This window comes from Callorhinus ursinus, unplaced genomic scaffold (assembly GCF_003265705.2).
Source record: "Callorhinus ursinus isolate GAN/ISIS: 27379988/994484 unplaced genomic scaffold, GSC_fseal_2.0 scaffold1, whole genome shotgun sequence".
Taxonomy (NCBI): domain Eukaryota; kingdom Metazoa; phylum Chordata; class Mammalia; order Carnivora; family Otariidae; genus Callorhinus; species Callorhinus ursinus.
The window spans coordinates 70,412,956-70,416,523 of record NW_027397063.1 but is presented as its reverse complement, the minus strand read 5'-3'; the positions used below and the strand labels follow the sequence as shown (position 1 = coordinate 70,416,523).

General features: G+C 41.5%; 1 pseudogene; it reads right to left on the bottom strand.

Moving 5' to 3' along the window:
• Window positions 1-2,372: 2,372 nt before the first annotated feature.
• Window positions 2,373-3,090, bottom strand: LOC112821957 (coiled-coil-helix-coiled-coil-helix domain-containing protein 2 pseudogene; annotated as a pseudogene).
• Between the last annotated feature and the right edge of the window lie 478 nt (window positions 3,091-3,568).

Here is a 3,568-nt window from a genome sequence, read left to right as displayed (position 1 = left end):
ATGAGCATTTTATAGTTTTCTGAGTACAGATCCTTTGCCTCTTTGGTTAAATTTATTCCTAGGTATCTTATGGTTTGGGGTGCAATTGTAAATGGGATCGACTCCTTGATTTGTCTCTCTTCTGTCTTGTTGTCGGTGTATAGGAATACCACTGATTTCTGTGCATTGATTTTATAGCCTGCCACTTGACTGAATTCCTGTATGAGTCCTAGCAGTTCTGGGGTGCAGTCTTTTGGGTTTTCCACATACAGTATCATATCTTCTGCAAAGAGTGAGAGTTTGACTTCCTCTTTGCCGATTTGGATGCCTTTGATTTCTTTTTGTTGTCTGATTGCTGTGGCTAGGACTTCTAATACTATGTTGAATAGCAGTGGTGAGAGTGGACATCCCTGCCGCATTCCTGACCTTAGGGGAAAAGCTCTCAGCTTTTCCCCATTGAGAATGATATTTGCTGTAGGTTTTTCATAGATGGCTTTTATGATATTGAGGTATGTACCCTCTATCCCTATACTCTGAAGAGTTTTGATCAAGAAAGGATGCTGTACTTTGTCAAATGCTTTTTCTGCATCTATTGAGAGGATCATATGATTCTTGTTCTTTCTTTTGTTAATGTATTGTATCACGTTGATTGATTTGCAGATGTCGAACCAACCTTGCAGCCCAGGGATAAATCCCACTTGGTCGTGGTGAATAATCCTTTTAATGTACTGTTGGATCCTATTGGCTAGTATTTTGGTGAGAATTTTGGCATCCATGTTCATCAAGGATATTGGTCTGTCGTTCTCCTTTTTGATGGGGTCTTTGTCTGGTTTTGGGATCAAGGTAATGGTGGCCTCATAAAATGAGTTTGGACGTTTTCCCTCCATTTCTATTTTTTGCAACAGTTTCAGGAGAATAGGTATTAATTCTTCTTGAAATGTCTGATAGAATTCCCCTGGGAAGCCATCTGGCCCTGGGCTTTTGTTTGTTGGGAGATTTTTGATGACTACTTCAATTTCCTTAGTGGTTATAGGTCTGTTCAGGTTTTCTATTTCTTCCTGGTTCAGTTTTGGTAGTTGATACATCTCTAGGAATGCACCCATTTCTTCCAGGTTATCTAATTTGCTGGCATAGAGTTGCTCATAATATGTTCTTATAATTGTTTGTATTTCTTTGGTGTGGGTTGTGATCTCTCCTCTTTCATTCATGATTTTGTTGATTTGGGTCATTTCTCTTTTCTTTTTGATCAGTCTGCCCAGGGGTTTATCAATCTTGTTAATTCTTTCAAAGAACCAGCTCCTAGATCCGTTGATCTGTTCTACTGTTCTCTTGGTTTCTAGTTCATGGATTTCTGCTCTGATCTTTATGATTTCTCTTCTCCTGCTGGGTTTAGGCTTATTTGCTGTTTTTTCTCTAGCTCCTTTAGGTGTAGGGTTAGGTTGTGTATTTGAGACCTTTCTTGTTTCTTGAGAAAGGCTTTCCTCTCAGGACTGCCTTTGCTGTATCCCAGAGATTTTGGACAGTTGTGTTTTCATTTTCATTGGTTTCCATGAATTTTTTTAATTCTTCTTTTATTTCCTGGTTGACCCATTCATTCTTTAGTAGGATGCTCTTTAGCCTCCATGTATTTGAGTTCTTTCCGACTTTCCTCTTGTGATTGAGTTCTAGTTTCAAAGCATTGTGGTCTGAAAATATGCAGGGAATAATCCCAATCTTTTGGTAGCGGTTGAGACCTGATTTGTGACCTAGGATGTGATCTATTCTGGAGAATGTTCCATGGGCACTAGAGAAGAATGTGTATTCCGTTGCTTTGGGATGGAATGTTCTGAATATGTCTGTGAAGTCCATTTGGTCCAGTGTTTCATTTAAAGTCTTTATTTCCTTGTTGATCTTTTGCTTAGATGATCTGTCCATTTCAGTCAGGGGGGTGTTAAAGTCCCCCACTATTATTGTATTGTTGTCAATGTGTTTCTTTGCTTTTGTTATTAATTGCCTTATATAATTGGCTGCTCCCACGTTAGGGGCATAGATATTTACAGTTGTTAGATCTTCTTGGTGGATAGACCCTTTAAGTAGGATATAGTGTCCTTCTCCATCTCTTATTACAGTCTTTGTTTTAAAATCTAATTTGTCTGATAAAAGGATTGCCACCCCAGCTTTCTTTTGGTGTCCATTAGCATGGTAAATGGTTTTCCACCCCCTCACTTTCAATCTGGGGGTGTCTTTGGGTCTAAAATGAGTCTCTTGCAGACGGCATATTGATGGGTCTTGTTTTTTTTTTTTTTTGGTGAAAATCACTTTATTCTAATTCACAAATGAGAACATCACAAAAGGTGATTTAAGGAGGCACACAAATATCTGCCCAATCCCAAATTCAAATCATCTCAATGAACTTCTATACAGTAAGAACAACCTTTTTTATTCCAATTCTGAAGAAAGCTGTATTTAATGATGAAGGAGAAGCTTAACTGGTGGTTTTACACTTTATATATTCACCATTCACCATCAATTATATTTTTATGCTAAATTAACTTGGTTATGAGAGATGATTTTCCTTATCTTCAATTTGAACTTCTTGATTAGGCTAATCCATTTGCAAATCTGCACCGTTTCAGCACCTCGCTGAAACCTTCACAAAGCTTCAGGTCACCCTGGTTCTGGGTACACTCCAGAAACTGTTTCATCTCATAGTGGCATGGGCCAAACTGCTGCTGCTCCTGGTATGCTGCCTGGGTTTCCTGAGGCTCCTGGTAAGTGATGTCAGGCCTTGAAGGCTCAGCATTGCCTCCTCCACTGAAGCCCCCAGTGATGGCATGACCTATCGTGTGTCCGACAGCAGAGCCCACAGCCACGCCAGCTGCAGTGGTTGCCATCTGGGCCATGAGCCCTGGCTGCCGGGGCACAGCAGCAGGTGAGCCAACAGCAGCTGGTGGAGCCGCTGCCGGAGGCTGAGCTGCTGGCGCTGGTCTAGGTGCCACTCTCATCTGAGGTGCCCGGCTGGCCGGAGGGGCCATGCGGGAGGTGCGGCTCCGACTTCCACGCGGCATGGTGACTTGCAGAGCAGCTCAGGGTCTAGAAATCCGAGATTCGGCCGAGACCCCAGCGCCTTCTGCCGATGGGTCTTGTTTTTAATCCAATCTGATAGCCTGTGTCTTTTGATTGGGGCATTTAGCCCATTTACATTCAGGGTAACTATTGAAAGGTATGAATTTAGTGCCATTGTATTGCCTGTAAGGCGACTGTTACTGTATATTGTCTGTGTTCCTTTCTGATCTATGCGGCTTTTAGGCTCTCTCTCTTTGCTTAGAGGACCCCTTTCAAAATTTCTTGTAGGGCTGGTTTTGTGTTTGCAAATTCCTTTAGTTTTTGTTTGTCCTGGAAGCTTTTTATCTCTCCTTCTATTTTCAATGACAGCCTAGCTGGATATAGTATTCTTGGCTGCATATTTTTCTCATTTAGTGCTCTGAAGATATCATGCTAGTCCTTTCTGGCCTGCCAGGTCTCTGTGGATAGATCTGTTGCCAATCTAATGTTTCTACCATTGTAGGTTACAGATCTCTTCTCCTGAGCTGCTTTCAGGATTTTCTCT